The sequence below is a fragment of the Rhodnius prolixus genome, unplaced genomic scaffold, assembly GCF_049639745.1.
Source record: "Rhodnius prolixus isolate KJV_2025 unplaced genomic scaffold, Rpr scaffold_6, whole genome shotgun sequence".
Taxonomy (NCBI): Eukaryota; Metazoa; Arthropoda; class Insecta; order Hemiptera; family Reduviidae; genus Rhodnius; species Rhodnius prolixus.
In genome coordinates this window covers 20,469,328-20,490,905 of record NW_027411634.1, presented here as the reverse complement: position 1 = coordinate 20,490,905, position 21,578 = coordinate 20,469,328, and the positions used below count along the sequence as shown (strand labels likewise).

General features: G+C 36.3%; 1 long non-coding RNA gene across 2 annotated transcripts; it reads left to right on the top strand.

Annotated features, from left to right (window-relative positions):
- The first annotated feature begins 93 nt into the window (after positions 1-93).
- LOC141461301 (uncharacterized) lies at positions 94-16,046 on the top strand. 2 transcript variants are annotated; one of them, XR_012462730.1, is made up of 6 exons: positions 94-728; positions 3,681-3,867; positions 3,963-4,077; positions 5,180-5,446; positions 14,520-14,592; positions 15,558-16,046. It is a non-coding gene; the product is annotated as an uncharacterized lncRNA (long non-coding RNA). The 2 variants fall into 2 exon arrangements; XR_012462729.1 differs by having other exon boundaries at positions 3,959-4,077.
- The last annotated feature ends 5,532 nt before the right edge of the window (positions 16,047-21,578 follow it).

The window sequence follows — 21,578 nt, the reverse complement described above, 5'->3', positions numbered from 1 at the left end:
TGAGTAAATTGTATGACTTCTGGGCATTACAAGGTATTCAGGTACTCAGGAGCTATAGTAGGGTCTGTTCTCAAGAGATTAAGGCCGAAAATGTTTCAACCTCTCCACTCCCTCATTAATTTCTTAAAAGATCAATCCTCTCCAGTGCTCTCGAGAAGAATTTAGGAGAGATCGCGTTGGATGGCCTGGTAGAAAACTTTAGAGGCATGAATTGCTGTTCAAATTCTTCCATTTGATTAAAGAATATATCATAAAAGACATAAATATCTGCAGTCGAGCCTCCCATAAAGGACCTTCTCACTAGCGACCACCTCTTTTACGGACAGTTTTTGGATTTTCCTGTTTTACCCCTATACACTTTCTATATAAAAGTACCTCCGTCTAACGGTCACTCTACATAGCGACCGCGGACATTGATTTTCAGGGAACGGATTATATGTTTCACCTCCTACCAACGACCACCTTAGTATTAATAGTTCGTTTGACGCGGTGATAAAAAGAATTATCCCCTCTCAAGTTTTTCTTTTTTTCTGCTTTTTTCCTATAGTTTCCAATATAAGCTCATACATCTTGTACCATTTTAATCATTTTTCAATATTACTTTGGACGAACAATATTATTTTTTCCGATATGTCTCTCAAACGAAAGTGGTTAACTCTAGAAGAGAAAATAAATGTGTTGGAAGATTTTGCAAAAACCAAATCGAGCCATCGACAACTTGCCGAAAGGTTTGTTCTATTTTTCTAATAATAGATGATAGTATGATGATAATTTTAGCATAAATTATTATTGTTACGAATAAATGTGATTATTATTATAAAGATTATTAATTAAGTCAATAATATGTAGTTTTTTGATAATTTTTTTTGGATAATTAAGAAAAATTTGATGCATATCATATAGCTAAATAATTATTCAAATATGTACGTTTTTAAATCTATTAATAATTCCATCTTCTCTTCAATCTCCTTAGAGGATTACCTGGTAATGTGGAGGAAGATAGGTGTTCTATGAGAGGGTTAGGATGAGCTGCTGTAGAGTGGAATGAAATTTGAGAAAACGAGTGTTAGCAAGAACCTGTAATGAAAGGGATTTTGAGGTCATTATGGATAGTGAGGTTAGATACATAGAACGGAGCGTTAAGAAGTTTTCGAAGTATTTTTGAGTAGTGAGCTGGAACGCTTAGTCGATCCCCATAGTTCGTTGCCGTATGACCAAATAGGTCGCAGTAACAGTAGATATAAAAGTCTTTTGTTATGTAGGTTAAGTTTCGAACGTTTGTCAAGTAGTCTGGCGAGAAGTTTTGTAGCGTTGGTTAGTTTCTTGTCTTTTCAGTCTAGTATGGGGGTTCCTTGTCAACCATTTGTCTAGGTACAGTCCAAGGTAGCGTACTTTGTCCACAGTTGGTATAGGAGTTTGGTTCAAGATAATAGTAGGTAGGATTTTCCGTCTGAGAGTAAAGACTATAAACTTTGACTTCGTAACGTTGGTTTTGATTCTCCATTTGAAAAGCCAGTCTTGTAAGTGGTTGATGTGTGTTTGTAGAGCTTGTGGTGCGATAAGAGGATCGGAATGAGGAGATAAGATTGCAGTATCGTCAGCAAAGGCGGAGAGGATGGTATTTGGGTGTTGAGGTATGTCTGCTATATATAAGGAGTAAAGAAGAGGACCTAGGACACTGCCCTGAGGAACACCAGCTCGAGCTAGATGGATATCAGAGTCTGCTGCTCCACAGTTGACTCTGAAATATCGATCTTTTAGGTAGGATTTGAGGATGAGGTAGTAAGTATGAGAAGAGTAGTACATTAAAGTTAAAAAAATAAAACTTAAGATTTAATAAAGCTTATAGAATGAAGCCAGGTGAGACGAGTTTATAAGAATCTATTAGCAATCGAGAACACCTTGACCAAACTAGGTTAAGGACCTTTTCAATATATATTCGCATCATACAGACGGCTGAGGGTAAAAAAGGAGAATAACAAAAGGGTTAAAATAGGGAGTGCTTGTGGGTGAGAAAGGGCTAGGGATTTTTATAAAAAGGTTTGTTGAACCGGAAGAATATTATTATCGTATTGTGCGATTCAAGCATCTACAAAGGGATGAAGTTCACCTCCCCGTTATATTTAATAATAAAGGGTTTACACTTAACAGTTATTTCTTAATCTCTGTTACTCATACAGTTCCTGAAGAATTTAGTTTAATTAAGATATAAATTAATCTTCTACTACAGAGTATAGCTTATACTGAACATAACCTATTGGGTTGCCCGGAAAATAATGCAGGATTATGGTTTTAAAAGAAAATAAATAAAAATTAATGATTTATATTGTAACTGTTTTTATTAATCAAAATAGCCTCCATTACTTTCTATACATTTCTGCCAACGTGCGGGTAACTTTTCCCATACCCTCTGTATAGAATTTGGAATCCTTAGAATTTATAAATTCAGAAAAAGCATTATTGTTCTTTGGTCAATAAATTTTTTATTTTGTAAATAGCGGTCCAGGTGTCTAAAAAAAAATGGTAATCAGTAGGCGAGAGGTCCAGTGAGTAGGGCGGGTGTGGCAGAGTATCATAGCCAAGCTCCAACAATTTTCGGGAAGTCAAACGTGAGATAAGTGGCCGAGCGTTGTGTCATGCAACAGAATGGACGAAAGATGGCTTCATTACTGCCAATTTCTGATGCATTACGTCAATTTAGTTACAATACGATTCGGCATTTGATGGTTTCGCCAGGATTCAAGAAGCTGTAATGAATCACAGACCAAATGAAGCCCACCAAACAGTAATCATCACCTTTTTTGGAAAATGTTGTGCTGCTTCTTCTTTGTCAAGCCACTGTCCAGAGCGTCTGCTCTTGTCGTAGAGGATCCACTTTTCATCGCAAGTCACAATTCAGGACAGAAAAGGATCGCTGTTGTTTCGACGAAGAAGTGCAGCACAAAATTCATATCGCTGATCTTTTTTGGGCGGTCGTTTAATGTGTGAGGAACCCAACTTTCAAGCTTTTTCACCTTCCCAATCGCCTTGAGATGGCCATCGACGGTGTTGATTTGCTGACCTCGAGTTTCCCTGCCTCGGAACAGTTCTTCTGAGATTTTCTTCCACCAAAGCTCAGAGAACATCGTCATCAAGGACAGAACTTCTTCCACGGCTCCTTCTCCTTCAAGGCTCAAGTCTCCCTCTCCAAATCTCTGGAACCTCCGTTGAACAGTGCACTCTCACTTATACTGGGCCTTTGTCCCAGACATCGTTGATATTTCTGGCCGTTTTGGCCCCGTTCCGGCCGAGTTTGAACTCGTAAAACAAAATTATGCGAAAATCACGCTTTGACATCTTAGTAAAGACTGAATTACTTCCAAGTAGCAAAATGTTACAGCGGTAATTTTCATTTGAAAGAGGATTAATAAGTGTTTACATTTATAAAAGTCAAAATTCCAACAAACATAAACAGTTTACTATTTGGAAGGGCATTTTAAAGAAATCATTAAATCCTGCATTATTTTCCGGAAAACCCAATGTTTTGCCCTAAGAAAAAAAACTGTTGAATATTATTGAAAATAAATTATGTAGCCAATTTAAACAAATTTTTATTCTGAAATGCTAAGCGTAAACTGAGATATTCTTTCCAAAAAAAAATCCATTATTTTACAAATGATAGTTAAAAATGAAAGTTACAGGGTTTTCTATTCCAGTCCGGATCGGCTTCTTTTAACTCAACTTACGAACAACACAAATGGATCCATTGTATTTTCTGACTGCCTCTAAATCATGACAAACGTTCAGGTTCTGACAATGGCCTTCATATCATTAATAATGCTCCCACGGATTTGAGGATATCGAACCCGGATCATTCGCCTCACTAAGGTTAGACTTTGCCCAAGTTATAGTCTTAAACAATATTCGTCAAATTTGAACTTTACACATATATTTTTTAATTTTTATTAATATTTTAAAGCTAGAATGTACAATCAGCAGAAGAAGTAATAGAAAAGAATAGGTTTGGCTGGTTCGGGGCACGTTCTACTGATGGATTCCAACAGAATGGCTGGAGTGGCTTATGAAGCACAAGTGAAGGTACGGAGTGGATGATGTAATCCGCGATGCAGGTAGGAGGCGAGCCAGAAAAGAGGAATTGTGTGTAACGACATGAGAGCTTTGGCAGAAGGCAAAGAGGTATGGAGGAAGGAAGGCTGACTGCAGAATTAATCCGTCAAGGCCGTGGGGCTATCAGGATGATTGTAAGCCTATTAACTGGCCACTGCAGACTCAGAAAACACATGCATCGCATGGGCCTGGCAGATGATAGCCTCTGTAGGTTCTGTCAGGAAGAGGAGGAAACGGCACTACATGTATTGTGTCAGTGTGAGGGGCTCGTGTGGCTAAGGATGTTACTTCTCGGGGAGGAAAAACCAAGGCCTGGTGAGCTTTACCCAAGAGTCGCTCTCCAGCATTAAGAGTCTAATTAAAAGGACAAGTCTGGAGGGTGAGCTTTAAAGTTAGGGGAGCCACAATAGATCCAAAGGGGTCGCAGTGGCGTAGGCCCTGAGGCCGCCCTAGTCTAATCTAATCTAATGGAGGAAGGACATGAATAAGGGAGCCTTATTGCGTCACCTTTAAACGGAAGTCTTGCCCAAGTGCCCAAGCTTTCCCAAAAGTGCCCTCATATGGATTTTAAAGAAAAAATGTTTTTAAATATTGGTAATCCGTGCCACATTTATTGGTCAATTCACCATACTGAATCATTTTCGACTAAAAACCCACAATACTGAAAAATTTGATTTAGTAGATTCAGAGGATCACAAAACGGAAGCACATTTTCGAAAATTTTGGCACGATCGCAATACTTCCTTTTACCTAGTAAGAGAAAGCAATGTGCAATAAAAGAATAAGAAAACTGAAACACAATACTTTTTTTTAATAATTTTAATTCGTAATAAAGTTCTATTGAATCAGAAACAGTCCCTTAAAAGTTATGCAAAAGACATTCGAAGAACTGCCACGTAGAAGGTAAATTATAAAACTGACCGGTCCACTTCCTGTAAGGATAATGGGTCCTGGAATGCAGGCTGCCTCTGTTTGGGTTGCTCACCAAACTTGTTCTTTATATATATATATATATTATTTTTGGAATGCAGTAGAACAAATTTTTTTTTTACTTTATTTTTTATAATTGCAGTAAATTTCTGGTACAAGTGAAGCTGAAAGAACATGATACATGTCCTTAAATACATGAGTAGCATTAAGGTAGAATTTAGCCAATGGTGAAACTATCAAAGAAGAGCATTTTAAGTATTATGCACTGGCACTTATATCATTAAGAAGATCATGTGGCCTTCAACACTTCAACTGCCATCAGCTTCTAGGTGCAGGATAGAGTTTGTTACAAAGCAGCCTTAGCAATTCGACATTAAATTTTTTGATTGGAGTTCGTCTGAACGCTAACGTAAGTGTCGTATATCTTCATATTTTCACTTCATTTAAAGAGAAAGCACGTGCGTCACTGATACAATCTCCTCTGATATCCGGCATTACAGAAACCAATCCATTCATACTAACATTTAGTTTTTTATTCCACTTTAAGAAAGTAGAAAACAACGTAAAAGAACAGAAATGTACATCCTCGTGCTATATAGTGTGCATGTATAAGTGTGTAAATACCGAAAGTGTCAGCCAGAATTCCTAATAAGATGCGAAGCGCCTGTGGGTAACCTGGCGACAGGTTCTGGTACATTGACACAGACCGTACGTCCAGCCCATCTAATGCTAGCTAACAACTTGTCTCGTATTTTCTATGGAATTGAACATAATTTATTCATAATCAAATTGTTGTACATTGTGTTCATCAACATTGAGGAAGGTTCAAAAAACCATTATGAATGTCCAATATGTTTTCTTAAACTATGAAGTAGTTATAATGTAAATTCCGCTGTAATATACATACATAAAAATTTCTTTTGATGGTTCTACCATGTTTGATATTGTTTCTTAATTTGTGAGCTCAATAAATTTCTTTTGCTCTTAAAACATCAAACCTTGAGGAGTGAGTAGTTTCTGGATCTTTGTCCACCTTCTTGATGGTAGTCAGTTGTCTCTGAACACAGCCGACTATGAGCAAACGTCCTTAATTCTAAATGTAAACAAGAACATTTCTTGTTACATTCATGTCGTCAACATATAGAAAAACAGATCTCCTACGACCAGCTAATATAGAGTTATCAAGAACCAAAGAGTGGTAAAAGAGTGGCTTATTTATTATTCACTGGCTCCTAGCTCCAAGGAAATCCGGTGGTCCTGAATGCCCACTTCAGTCATCGACTTATCCTTGCTCTTAACGGTGGCAATACTTCTAGCACTGGTTAATGATTTAGACCAGTGATTCTCAACATTTTTTTTTTTTTTGACGCGGCATACTTTTAACAATTTCAAAATTTGGCGGTACACTAACAATGAGATAAGTTTAAAAGTATTTTACTTATCCATAATACACTGTGTAAAATAGATTAGGTTTATTTTCAATATATATATATTTTTTAAATCTTTTATTGGAATTTACCACTGCAACAGTTGTTGCAACAAGCAAATATGGTGAAAGAGAAAAGAAATAACAGGAAATCATGAGTGGAGAAGGCACCCAGTGGTGCCACTCCAGTAACGGGCTTTGCTATACTGCTCTCACGATAAGAGTAGATCACGAGACCATCTTCTCTTCAATCTCCTTAGAGGATTACTCTGGTAATGTGGAGGAAGATAGATGTTCTATGAGAGGGTTAGGATGAGCTGCTGTAGAGGAATGAAATTTGAGAAAACGAGTGTTAGCAAGAACCTGTAATGAAAGGGATTTTGAGGTCATTATGGTCTAGTGAGGTTAGATACATAGAACGGAGCGTTAAGAAGTTTTCGAAGTATTTTTGACTGTAATATCTGGAGGTGGAGTTGGAACGCTTAGTCGATCCCCATACTTCGATGCCGTATGACCAGATAGGTCGCAGTAACAGTAGATATAAGAGTGTTTTGTTATGTAGGTTAAGTTTCGATTTAAATTTTCAATATAAAATAAAATAATATGTACTACAAAAACAAGAGTTTAAGTTAAATTACAAGTTAATAATAATAATACTTTTAATGAGAAATTTGAGCTAAATGTTTTTTGATGATTTCGTTTATATTTGATCATATAAATGATAATGCTACTCTCATATCGTCTTCTACATTTAATATATAATTTTTATTGTACGCATTTCTAAAATTTGGCGGCACACTTCAAAACTTGCCACGGCACAGTGGTTGAGAATCACTAATTTAGGCAATTAGGGTCGTGCAGCTCTAGTCTACGCTAAGCGGTTCGCCGATTCCTTACTGTATATCTTGCAAGTGTGGCGAAAGTATCCACTGAGAAGCCATCCATTTACTAGCCTTTACCAGCTAGCTCCTGGAAGCAACTGAAAACTCCATTATGGCCAGAGATAACGATTCAACCTTGTACTGTTTAAAATCTAACTCATTTAAATAACTGAAAGTAATTAACCAGTTAACAGTTCCGACCTTGTTAGAAAATGTGACCCCTACGTGCGTCTTACAAGAGATGACAAATATATTCGTCAAAACTAGAGTATCTTTGATATGAAATTGGGTTGCCCGAGTGGGTCGCAACATTACAGAATGGTATCTATGTAAATGAATCCCTGATCAGATGATAAAATACAAACAATTATGCAGGGTAATATCTTGGCAAGTTAGTAGCCCACGACTCAGCAATTTGGATGATCGCTAAATCTTGAAACCCGCACATGAGCCAAAAGCTCCGCCTCTTGAATACAGGTAAATAGGGAACAAAAGGATCCTCATCCCGTTTTTTATTACCAGGCGCGCCACTTACTGCATAGTATAGCCTAACACAATGTATGAATTCGTTATTTGATTCAGTGATGACTAATAAAAGACAAGGATACATTTACGAAGACTAATTCATACGATATCTATCTATTAGTTCTTTTTATTTCGACATGGCCTCAAAATGTTCCAAACTTCTTGCAGATTACGAATATATTTTAGTTTTAACTAAAATTGCAAAATCAACTGTCGATGGTCACTACTGAAAACGCATGACGAATATTAGTCGTCATAAAACAAAATTTTACAATTTTTTCATGACGAATAGCTTCGTCACAAACAGTTAACAGGTTGATGGCCTCTTAAAACCAAAATATGGTAGTTAAAAACTAAATAAATAATAGTATTACGAAGAATAAATTCTGTAGTTGAATTGGAAGAGATTTTTGAAAAAAAATAATCCCAAATTTTTACCTGAAAACGCTGAAAAATTCTTTGAATTTTTAATTATGCACATAAATCGCATTCCTGCAACAGATGGTTTACTCTAACAGATGCTTCTATTATTTTTTATGTACAAGGTGATGAATATAAAAAATAGAGTAAGGGAGAGTAGATCTAGAGAGCAGGTTTTCCGTTCTGGTGAGTGAACATGAAGTGTGTGCGGGGTTAACCCAGAGTGTCGACACCGAACAATAGTTCAATGTAGCAGTCACCCTGCTGCGGGGGATTACGCAAAGTAAACCACCTGCTTTCCTAATTGTGCCCAACACCCCTTTACGTATTGCTTTTTTATATTTTCCGTAAAAATTCTGGAAGACAATTCTCGTCCTAGGTGTTTTTTTGTTAAGAATCAACTTCAGAGAAAATAGAAGTTCAAATAAGATTTCAGATGAAATGATTTGCAACCATTTGCAATAAGCAATGTAAAGTTGGGAGCAATTTAATATCCTTCCCAATAAAACTGGTGAACACCTGGTGCACATTCAGGCTGACTTCGGAAAGCCTAGTAGATTATGGCTGCTCATAAAGCCTTAAAGGCTTTCTCCTTCAAGACAGAGGGTGCATCCATCTCTAATACCCTAAAGTCAAGCTTTTTTTAGGAATTCCTCAGGACCCTCTTGATTGCCCTAGTATTTTTGTTTACCTAAGGAACCGTTTTTAACCTAGACTTCCTAGGGCAAGTGCCGTATGACGCTTAGATTAGACTAGGAAAGTGCTAGGTGGAGATGCGAGCAGCATTCTGGAATACGAGGCGTGGCTATTAAATAACGAGACTGATGCTGCTACAGAAGAACTATGCGTGCGCCAAATCATAACGACCGCGACAGCTGTGCAGAGTAAAGCCTTCTCTTTCGATTGCAGCGTCTCACGTGTTTTGTAGAGAAATCGGTCTGGCCGAAACCGTCGTTCGTGTAAGAGGTGTTAGTTTCGTTTTGCCGAAAATATGATACTACACATGTAGTAGAGCAACGAATTATCGAGAAAATTTCACATGAAACTGGGTAAAACCGCTACTGAAACTTATCTTTTATTAAAAGAAGTTTATGGCAATGAATGTTAATCACGTGCGCGAGTTTTTGAGTGGTTCAAGCGTTTTCAAGATGGCCGAGAAGACGTCGGAGATGATGACCGCCCGGGTCGCCCTTCCACATCCAAAACGGATGAAAATATCGATTATAATTAATCAACATTACTACCGTGAGGTGCTTGCTTAACTTCGTGAAAGAACAAGTTATGGGTTCTTCAACAAGACAACTCGCCAGCTCACACAAGACGTCTGTAAAAACGTTTCTAGCCAAGTACAACATCCCAGTTTTAGGCCAACCGCCTTATTCGCCTGACCTGGCCCCATGTGACTTTTATCTGTTCCCCAAAGTCAAATCTGCATTAAAAGGAAAAGGATTTCAGTCGGTTGAAGCTGTGAAAGAAAAAGCGGCACGCGTCATGCAGGAGCTCACAGTAAAAGACTTCCAGCACTGTTTCGAACAATGGTAAATTCGCACGGAGCGTTGTAGGGATAGGGGAGGGGTGTATATTGAAGGTGATAATAACTAATATGTATAAATTTAAAATAAAAATGTTTTACAGCAATAGTCTCGTTATTTAATAGCCACACCTCGTACATTGCCTTCTAGCCCTTACTGGTTCCTCCAGAGGTGTTTTCTCCAAAAATTGAGTAGATAACCCGCTTCCGATTTTGAGAGTTTAATTTAACTATAAAGGATTAAAATTGGCTATTTTTTGAGCCATTGAACTTTGATTTTATAAAAAAATAAGTTGTCTTAAACAATATCTTTAACTGGTGTACTTCTCTTTTGACTTCACTTGAAAAAAAGATTGGAGCAACGGATTTGTGGAAGTCTAACAACTATAATCAGGTGAAAAAGAATAGAAAGAGTTGAATTAAAGCTGATAAGTTGCACTTGATTAGTTTAGATATTAATAAAGTCTATAATTTGTAGATATAATAGCTACATCAGATTCATCAGTAAATTTCATGAAGACGAATCGTATTTAAGCGTAAATGTAGAGTTTGAATTTGCTAAAATTCTTTCTTAAATCAGAGTAGCCAATGAAAATTTTCCACGGATTATTTTAAAAAATGAAAATTTACAAATTGAATCCTGAAACTAACTTCAAGCTTTGCTCAGAAAATTAGCTTGACAAAGTTGCTCAATTTCTAATTGAATGTAAATTTTTCAGTTTTCTTATATTAAAATATCTTGGACAATTTTGCCTACCTGATTATTATTGTTATTGCAGACTTGACTACCGGTTAAATTTTGTAAATATAAAACATTAAAATCCAACTTCTTTTTTTTTATATAATAATTTATAATAATAAAAGAAGAAATCCAACGTTGGTTGTAAATCTACTGAACATTAACTACTGTATCGATATACGAGGGTCGTTTGAAAAGTCCGTGCAAAAATAAAAACTACTTAATTTTTTGAGGTAAACCTTTTTTATTTTTCAACATAGTCTCCTTTTAGGCTTATACACTTCGTCCAACGCTGCTCTAGTTTGTTGATCCCTTCCGAATAATAGGATTTGTCCAAGTCTGAAAAATAGCCATTCGTTTCTGCAATCACCTCCTCGTTTGAATAAAATCTTTTTCCCGCCAGCCATTTCTTCATATTGGCGAACAAATAGTAGTCCGAGGGAGCCAAGTCGGAAGAATAGGAGGGATGTGAAACGAGTTGGAACCCTATTTCCATTAATTTTGCGACCACAACTGCTGAGGTGTGAGCTGGTGCGTTGTCGTGATGGAAAAGGACTTTTTTGTGGGCCAATCGTGGGCGTTTTTCTTGCAGCTCGGTTTTCAAACGGTCCAATAACGATGAATAATATGCACCTGTAACAGTTTTACCCTATTCCAGATAGTCGATGAGGATTATTCCTTGCAAATCCCAAAAGACAGTCGCCATAATCTTTCCGGCCGAAGGAACGGTCTTCGCCTTTTTTGGCGCAGATTCCCCCTTGCTAACCCATTGTTTAGATTGTTCTTTAGTCTCAGGAGTGTAGTGATGTATCCATGTTTCATCCACAGTGACGAAACGACGCTTAAAGTCCTGCGGATTTTTCTGGAACAGCTGCAAACCGTCCTTGCAACACTTCACACGATTTCGTTTTTGGTCAAGCGTGAGCAATCGCGTCATCCATCACCATATCATGGATTTTATCAATGATTTCTGTAGTAGTAACCTCAACAGGGCGTCCAGAACGTTCAGCGTCACTTGTGCCCATATGGCCACTCCGAAAATTTTGAAACCACTTATAAAATGTTCTAATCGAAGGTGCAGAGTTACCATAATGTTTATCAAGCTTCTCTTTAGTCTCCTGAGGCGTTTTGCCTTTCATAAAGTAGTGTTTAATCAACACACGAAATTCTTTTTCGTCCATTTTTTGAAAATCACTCGACTTCCTCGATTCAAACGAATGCCAAACACAAAGAAATAGACCGATCTGGCTGAAACTTGGTGTGTGTTCTTCCAAGAGATGCTACTAACTAAACATAACCTCGATACGCGCCAGTGGTGCTATCTCTCTGACTTTGCACGGACTTTTCAAACGACCCTCGTATTTTTGGCATTCAAAAGCTAAGCAAAAAATTGGAAAACAATTTCTGTTTGGGCCGTTGAATTCTCTATAAGATTTTATTAAGAAGCTAAAAACAACATACGAGTAGGTGCAAAAAATTATTCAAATGATAGATTCCTTTGATAGTTTTGTCCTTTAATATGGAAATAGCTGTTTTGACCAAAACTTCCTGACAGAAGTAGAGCGTTATCTATAGAAATGAGAACATTTCTGGTTTGAATTACATTAAAAAAATGGCGAGGAAATAAATTAGGCAATAGTTTAGGCAGGTGGGTCAAATAGTTGAAAACTAGATTGATGAATGCTCAACAAGAAAATTTGTCAATGCGTAATACAAAAAACCTTGAAATAGATTTAAATAAGAACGTTTCTAGTACACTAGTGTGTCATAGATACATTAAATAGTTCTGTTTGTAAATATATTAACAGATTTGTTTTCTTATTTTACATTATTGAATAGTTTTTTTAGACACAAGGACTTCGCAGCAGCGCGAAACTGAGGTGTTGGGTCGTCCTTTAGCCGAGTTACAGCCAGTCAATTAATCTCACGGGTGGTAACTTTCAAAACAACAACGTAAAAACTAACAACGAATTGTTACCATGAAAAGTTGCGCAATCTAAGAGTAGAATCATTTGTTAACCTTAAAATTATGAGATACTATTTATAAGATAGTCTTCTAGGGTACCTCACTGAATAGAAGTAATGCAAAAGATTGATTTGTGCAGCATTTAAACGCTCTGTGCTGCTGAAGTTTTACACTTCTATGTAAATCTTTCATTTTGTTTTTAATACAGTTATTTCTTTTATCTATATAAACTTAACATTTTACGAGCTGGTTTTTATGATCAACTCGTTTGGTGGGAAGAAATCTTAATTTGAGAAATGTTATAAGAAAGCAACAAAATATATTTGCATCAGTTGCATAAGCAAATAATACTAAAAGCATAAAATTATTCTACAGCAATATAAGTACACCAAAATAGAAGTAATTTCTTCAGTGTCACTAGTTAAAATGACATCCAAAACTGACCGAATGCAACAAAAACTATATGTTAAAGACCTTATACTTAGCAACAATGATAAGGTAAATCTACAACTTTAAAGATACTGAATGCAAAATTTTTAATCTTTATAATACTCACACGTTATTTATAGTAACTGTATTTTTAAAATAAAATGAAAAAACGCTTATTACACTTCCTGCTTTTGGGAAAATCAAGTAACTGAGCAAGCAAGATTATACGAGCTCGCATTATTTATCGCTTCGTATAAAAATCCGAACAACATAAGTACATGATTCAGATTGATACCTACCCATGTGGGTGAAAATAATACGAGGTGTGGCTTTTAAATAACGAGACTATTGCTGTAAAACGTTTTATTTTAAATTTATACATATTTAGTTATTATCACCTTCAATATACACCACTCCCCTATCCCTACAACGCTCCATGCGAATTTACCATTGTTCGAAACAGTGCTGGAAGTCTTTTTGTGTGAGCTCCTGCATGATGCGTGCCGCTTTTTCTTTCACAGCTTCAAAGGGACTGAAATCGTGTTCCTTTTAATGCAGATTTGACTTTGAGGAACAGATAAAAGTCACTTGGGGCCAGGTCAGGCCTAAAACTGGGATGTTGTACTTAGCTAGAAACGTCTTGACAGACAACGCAGTGTGAGCACATATCGGGACGTTTTTTCCTTACTCTTTCACGGAGTTGAGCAAGCACCTCACTGTAGTAATGTTGATTAATTATAATCGATATTTTCATCCGTTTTGGACGTGGAAGGGTGACCTGGGCAATCATCATCTCCGACGTCTTCTCGGCCATCTTGGAAACGCTGGAACCACTCAAAAACTAGCGCACGTGATTAACATTCATCACCATAAACTTCTTTTAATAAAAGATAAGTTTCAGTAGCGGTTTCGCCAAGTTTTGATGTGAAATTTCATGACAATTCGTTGCTCTACTACATGTGTAGTATCATGTTTTCGGCAAAACGAAACTATCACCTCTTACACAAACAACTGTTCCAGTAAGACAGATTTCTCTACAAACACATGAGACGCTGCAATCGAAAGTGAAGGCTTTAAGCTGGACAGCTGTCGGTCGTTAGGATTTGGCGCATGCATAGTTCTTCTGTAGCAGCATCAGTCTCGTTATTTAATAGCCACATCAATTAATAGAATGTTCTAAAATCTAATTTTTTGCTTAACTAGGAAATGTACAAGACCCAGGATTATGTTATTTATAGGGGAAGTAGAGAGTTATCGATAGAAATGAGAACATTTTCTGACTCTCGAGCTTAAAAGCGGATATTTAGCGGAGTAAAAATCAAAATTCGAAAATTTAAAAGATCGCAGAAATTCCCTTACTTAGTAAGAGAAGTACAATTGTGTATTTGAAAGGGAATCCTTAAAACTGGTACCAGTAAAAATCAAACCCAAACACCCTATTTCCATCCTACCTAACGTTAGAAATATAAAATAGGAAATAAAATTAATAAATTATTCAATAAAGGTTTTATTAAGGAAAAAGATCATCAATTAAGTTATAAGGCTCCTTTTTTTGTCTCATTTAGGCGAGTATATCGTCATCGCAGTGTTGCCATCTGCGGGTACTGAGCGCATAGCCACTTTATCAACACTGATCAGGTCAATAATCTTTATAAAATAATTAACTTTAATTTGGTAAAAGTCGAAAGCTATTGTTTATTTAAATTACCCCTAGATATTTAGATAGTTTCTGTCTGCGTTTACATTTTTTCAGTTTAATTATTCACTTTACCGTTTATAATTTAAGTAGAGATACGTATATTTACAAAATAGATTATGAAGAAGTCAGTTTTCGAGTATACCACATCTTGTTAGGCTTCATTTGAACTTGGATATAATGTAATTGAAGGCTAGCATTTTGGTTTTAACCTTTTCGCAGAAAATTGTTACATTTGAGGCGTTTATTTAAATTAAAATTTGTCCTCATATTTTCTTCAACTACTTTATTACAATAAAATGCAAATATTGAAAACCAAAACCAATTTGCGCCGGCGGATTCAGTGCATTGGCTGAAAATAATAAAGTATTAAACCTTTAGTAATTTCTTTAAATATTTAATTGGAGTGGGCGTGGTCGCCATGAATGGTCCAGCTTCTGATTGGCCAATCTAACCGCCCACTTTTTGCATTTCCAATTCTGCATTCTGATTCGTTATTTATTTAAAACTGATTATTTCATTGAAAAATTTATTTTAGATATTTTCTACTAATTTTTCTGCAAAAAAAGAATAATCCAAAATCTGCTTAGATATGACTTGGATGAAAATATGTCCACCATGTTGTAATGTTAATATTGGGGAGTTTCTTTTTAGTAAATAAATGTTTTCTAAAGATTATTGAATAAACATGAAGTTAAAGAGATGATTAATTGTTTAATAGTGGATAAAATATCCAATTCTAATCTAACCTTTTAAGGAAACACCCTAAATTCTTCAAAATAAAGTGTTTTCTTCGCTTTTAAAACAATTATTAATAAGTATGAGATAAATGATTATTGTAAGATATTTTTTGTATCATCAAATTAATTTGTATTTTAACCCTTTTCCTGTAATATATGTTCCACAGCCCTGAAGATCATTGAAAGCATGGCATTGAATCAAGCAAGATATTATGACTGAAATTGGCAATAATAATCTATATTTCCTTTAGTCATCAAAAAAAGAGGGACGCATTGTAAAATTGTAGATTTATGGTGATTTGTAATCAAAATACGATGTTCCAATTAAATTGTCACTCCTGTTTAGACGATATTCTTAAATATGGAAATTTTGTTTTAAGTTTAAAATATACTGGAGTCAGGACACAGTATTTTACTCAGAAATGGCTCTTTTAAAGGGAAGCCTTACCATCTTTCTTTCCAAGAAGTACATTTAAACAATTTACCAGGAAAACTGAAGTGCCTAGAATTGTCTTGGAAACAGAATTCAAATAAAAGTCTTGAATCTACAAGTAAACAACTTGCTAACCAAGAAAACTTGATGCGTAAAAATCTCCATCTGTCGACATCGAACTGTGAGGTTCAACTAAACGTTCCAATCTCGACCGCATCCAGTATCTATAATCCAAAATTATTCGTTCATATCCACAATGGATTCCCTTCCTGAGAATCCAGATCTTCTATAGTGCCCTATCCTCATATTTTTGGATTTTTTTTAGTTCTTCCGTCCATTTTGTTCGTTAAGGCAAAAACTTGCTAACAAATATTTGCGTGACTTCCATAGGATCTCTTATCAGTTACAGAAAATGAAGAAATTAAAAAAATAAAATAAAACTAAAACAAAAAGCCCTTCTTGAGAAGTTCTCACAGGACACATGTGTTCAGGGACGATTCTCAGAAGTTTCATGACCTTAACCCTTTATAAAAAAAAAAAACAACAAAAATAAGGTTCACCTCTCAGAAGGGTGTAACATGTTTCTTTTAACTGGTAGACGTTTAAATACTTTACTTTTTCTCTTTTAACCCTTCTACAATTCTCTATTTTTATTACGGGTGTCCTGAACGGGTGGGAAGTGAATGTATCCCTTGATGAATAAGGAAATCTCACAATAGTTGGGTACAACTTAAATAGGGATGATTGTATCAGCTGTGCTGTTAGAAGTAAATGACCTAGTAATTATTTTAGTTTTAACCTTGAATCGTTAGAGGAATGATCTGTGCGAGATAATGGAGCAGTCATTAACAAATCGCGCAGTATTAATAAAGGATTTTAGTTGTGAAGCTAATTCTCCGTTCTCTTAGAGTTGGAAGAGAAAATATTACGAACATGAATATAATTAGCAAATTATGATTCATGAAATTCTTCAAGAAAATCCTAAAATGAAAAATCCATTAAGTAAAAAGATCCATTCGGTAGACAGATTTTTACAAAAACTTAATTATGGTATTCACTGTAGATACATAAGCTAAACATTATATTTGAATTTATTTAACGATTGTCCTAAGATGGGCTAATATTCCTTAATTTCTATGAATATATAGGTTTCGTGAACGTCAAAATTATTCAATTAAGGATTCAAAATTGGCGAGGAATCGGTCCAAATAAAAAGCAACAACTCGTCGTTTTTGCCTACGTTTCTGTATCTCAACCAACCCCGGCATAGCCACGCCCTGAAGAGGACAATATATTTGTCGAAACGTTGGCCAAAAAGACGGAGTTGTTGATTTTATTTGTACCGATTCCTCGCCAATTTTGAATCCTTAACTTAATTTCTATTTTATGATGGTAATACTTTTAATTAAAAACCTATTTATAAATACCTAAATTTTTATCCAATTAAATTTTATTCATGTAAATTTTGTTTATTAATAACACAATGATTAGTTTAAATAAATAAATAAATAATAATAATATAAAATTAAATAAAAGTAAAATAGAGAAATAAGTAAATAAATATAATTATGGATGAAGGTATATGAAATAAGTTAATTAAATGAAAAATACAAATATTTTATGTATTTTATATCAATTTTATGTTGTTTTATATGTACATATTTAAGGAAAATAAAGCTATTATTATTATTATTATTATTATTATTATTTATTTTTTTTTTTTTTTTTTTTTTTTTGGCGCATCAACAGCTGAGGTCATTAGCGCCCGGAGCTTTTTCCAGTGCACTGCCGGCCTCCGGACAGTGTTCTCTCGTTACAGACAACACTGTCCATCACCGGACAGTGAGCTGTAAGAAGCTCCTAGGAAGAGAAAATCTAAGGGTCAGCTGCTGGATTCGAACCCGGGACCTCCGCGTGGGAGTCCAGTATGCTAACCTCATAGCTAATCCCTTCCCTTTTACTGTTATTATTATTATTATTATTATTATTATTATTACATTTCTGACTCCTTATTAGGGAAATCACTTAGGGAGGTGGACTTTGCCACAACCCCTTATCTAAATTACTATCTATCTCTCGGAGTTAAATACTAGATCCAAATAATAACGGGCTGTACGCGGCGATTGGCTGTATTGATCTGCTTAATGGGCAGCACTCAGGAACTTTCGGACGATACGGACCGTATCTAGGAGGACTGCCTTCTGCGCCTCTACAACCAGATCAGTGGATAGGCCCAACTCATTGACAGCAGTCACCGTTGTTCCGGGCACGAGAGGCCACTCGTGGAAAGTATTATAGGCGCAATTGTCGTTTTGTCCAGGTTGTACATTTCTCTTAGTTGGAAACTAAGGTCCTGGTACTTCCGGATCTTTTCGCCCCTGCTTTTCTACATGTTATCATCATTGGGTATGGTGATATCGATGATATGTGCCCCTCTACCCTTCCTATCCATAACTAGTATGTCCGGCTTGTTGTTAGCAACACTCCTATCCGTTACTATCTGAGTGTCCCAATATACTTTTGTGTGCGCATTCTGCAGCAGCGTCGGCGGGTTATATTTATAATATGGCACTTCTGTCTGCAGCAGCCCAAACTTTGAGCAAAGGGCTTTATGGTTATTATTATTATTATTATTACTATTATTATTATTAATTTTTTTTATGATTTAAGGCGCGTCAACATCTCAGGTTATTGGCGCCCGGAGTTTTTTTCAGTGCACTGCCGGCCTCCGGACAGTGTTCTCTGGTTACAGACAACACTGTCCATCACCGGACAGTGAGCTGTAAGAAGCTCCTAGGAAGAGAAAATCTAAGAGGTCAGCAGCTGGATTCGAACCCGGGACCTCCGCGTGGGAGTCCAGTATGCTAACCTCATAGCTAATCCCTTCCCTTATTATTCTATTATTATTATTATTATTATTAATATTATTATTTAACGATTTCTTTTTATTTATTTATTGCTTCCTGGATAAAAATATATACATAACATATACATCAAGCAAAGTGTGGATAGAGTGTCAACCACAAAACATTATACTTAAGCTGCATGGCATAGTAGGTATCCAGGATGAGAGAAATCAGCCAGTAATGACACTCTCTCGGGAATTTTAATGGTTGGAATTCTCTAGGATATGAGATCTTGTAAAGCAAAACATCGTTTCAGAGGTTGTGGTAGGTTATCAGGATGAATTATAGAGGAAAGAGTTCCGAACTGTTGAATTGAGATGAGGTTTCTGTGGAAGCTGAGGAATCGTGAATGGATAGATTCGGTAACAAAGGGGATGATAATAGATAACTGTGAAGCGCGTGGTTAGAGACTTAAGAGGGAGCAATAATACGGTGGAGGAACTTCTGATTGAAAGGATTGGATGCGGAAGATATTGGAGGGTATAGTTGAGACCCACAGCTCTGATCCTTAAGTCTAGATGGGTTTAAGAAAAATCTTGTAGAGGGTTAGTTTAGATTTAGATCCTATCATGCGTCTTAGTTCCGTACCTTTAGTAGTCTTCTGAGTCCTAGAGTATGGGTTCCATGTGAGGCTACTGCCCAAGCGGAAACCCAGGTAGCGTCCGTGGTGAGGATGAGATGGGTGGACAGGAAAAAACACTGTTTGGATTCAGCAAATCTCAAAACGGACATTTTTAGTGATAACTCAAAATTAAAAAAATCTGAACGAATACAAAATGATTTCTTACTTCAGAAGAGAAATCCAAAAAAATTCTTTGCATTTCCGATCTGCAGAATGTTAGACCCTGTTTACTTTTTTATTACATATTAAAATGTGCCATCAACTGATTTATTTTTGGAACCTACATAATAGAATTAGGTTAGAAAAGATGTAAAGCTAAATGGGCTGTAAAGAGAGAAGGTTATAGATTAGCAGGTAGTATTTTTTTAAGTGCTGGTAGAGTTATGTTAATTACAGCAATAAAAAAATAAAATAAATAACTGTACATTTATAGTGTCCCATTGAAAAACATAATATTTGTAAAAAGCAGGACTATTCGTTCTATTGAGATGAACTTCTTAGACTACACTTCTGAAGATATTAGATATGTGAAATGCGAACGGTATCTATCTCCTTTTTGATTTGTGATCACCGAACTAGATTGTTTCTTAAGGTAGAACCCCTCCGTTTTAAAGAGTAATCTATACTAAAAAGATCTTATTTTTACAATGGGATTGTTGGCAACAAACAATACAATAGTTAGGTTCCCAAATCAAGAAACTATAATAAATAACAATATGACATGCTGTATTGCATTCTGTTGTTGGTTTTAGTAGTATGTATGGTTTTCACACAAGATTAATTAATTTGTAGTTACATGAATCAGAGAAAAATCTAGATTTTAGCAGACTTTGTTGTAGATTTTTGCCAATGAATTCAAGAATTATAATTGCCAAAACTTGCTGTACAGGATAGAAAGACAAAGAACTAATTTATTCAACATATGTTAACTGTGAATGTACACAAAGCATCGAAAGCCGCCTTCTTCGTCTACCCCTCCACAATCCCGCCTACAAAACTAACACGTGCCAAAAATATGAAACATCTGGCTTTACAAAGCGAATATAATTTAATCGAATTCACCCTTGTCCTAAACTGTAGTTGGAAGAAATACATTGAATGGAAACATTGGGTAGAGCCTTCGACGCTCAGACTCTAAGACAGAAAAAGGGGTAAGTATTAGAGTAACAAAAAAGAAAAAAGAAAGGAACAGAAAAAAGAAGGTGACGTTATTGCCTGTTCCCGAAAAGACCAGACCAGATGTAACAAACATTAAGCGTCCGGGAGCAGACGAGGTGGTAGGTCACACTCGGCCTGGCAAAGGAAGGAAACGAGTCTTGTAAACAATTGTTAGTCCGTCCTAAAGACTGTATGCTAGGAGAAGGGATGAACTAGTTGGCAGCAGCTGTGTGCCCGGCTAGCCCTGACCTTCCTACAGGAAGTCTACCCCTTTAACCTCCCCTCCACAGACTACGTCTGTCAACACTTGCGGAAGTAATACAAGTGTAAACAGTATGTAGTCAAAGGAGTAAAGTTGAACGGGGAATTATACAAAGAACAAGAAATCTTGAAGGCAATTATGAAAGACCCATGCTATAAGAGAGCTCTTACTGTTTTTGATCCCTTATTTCAAGTCCACAATGAAAAAACAATCACCGAATGAGGCGAGGTAATAATATCTCTTTTCTTAGCTGGGTATTCCGCAACAAGATCTATGATGCCTCCTGTAATGCTAGAAGAAACCCTGCAGCACCCCTATTGATGGAACGACTCTCCCAGATATTCTAGAGAAGGACTTGGAGGAGAAGTATCAAATTGCGTGCTGGCAGTTAGCGGTATAACTGCTTCCAGTAGCCAACTCACCCTTTGCGAAAAGGAAGCTCCCCCCAAAAAGGGCTTGAGGTAAGGTATTCTCCTCTCTAACATCTAGGAACTACCCAGGATCCCTAGGAGCGCCATCTTTTCCACGCTTCCCTAATTTTTTAAGGGCTGGCTCCCTATCTCAATAAAAAAAAGAACCAAATCTCCAGGGTAGTTGTAGGAAGTGACGGAGCCTTTAGTCTGATATAATCTATCTGGTCTCCCCAGACATTCCAAATTGGACTCAAAGAAAATGTTTGGTAGTGTTCTAAGAAGAGTATTTGCCTCACCAATACAGATAACCTCTCTTAGAGAACATCCAGCGATTTGAAAGCAAGCAATACAGCGCTCTATCAATTCCTGGAGGAGAACCATTTCGCCCCTAATA